This window comes from Mauremys mutica, chromosome 16, assembly GCF_020497125.1.
Source record: "Mauremys mutica isolate MM-2020 ecotype Southern chromosome 16, ASM2049712v1, whole genome shotgun sequence".
Lineage (NCBI taxonomy): Eukaryota > Metazoa > Chordata > Testudines > Geoemydidae > Mauremys > Mauremys mutica.
Window position 1 is genome coordinate 18098677 of NC_059087.1, and position 442 is coordinate 18099118.

Here is a 442-nt window from a genome sequence, read left to right on the forward strand (position 1 = left end):
GGTACGGGCCGGCGGGCGCGGCAGCCGCCTTGCCTGGAGCGGGGCGCGCCACGCGCCGCGGGGGGGTTGCGGGGCGAGGCCACCAACCGCCCGAGACGGCGGCTGTAAGGGTAACAGGGAGGGACCAGCTGCAGGGGGCGGGGCCAGGAGCCATCCGGCCTGGGGTGGGGGGTGTCGGGGGCAGGGCGGGAGCTGCTGAATGGGCGCGAAGGGGGGTGGGGAGGGCTCTGGCTTCACTGGGAGGGGCGTTTACACAGGGAGCTGCCCGCTGCAGGTCAGCCAAGGCCAGTGCTCAATTTGTGGCAGCCTGGCTTGCCATGGATGAGCCCCAGCACCGCTGGGCTGGGCTGGTCACAGCTCCCCCCCCAACACACACACACACACACACACACACACCGCGCTGGGCCTGCTGCACCAGTTATCAATGTAAAAAATGGCTTGA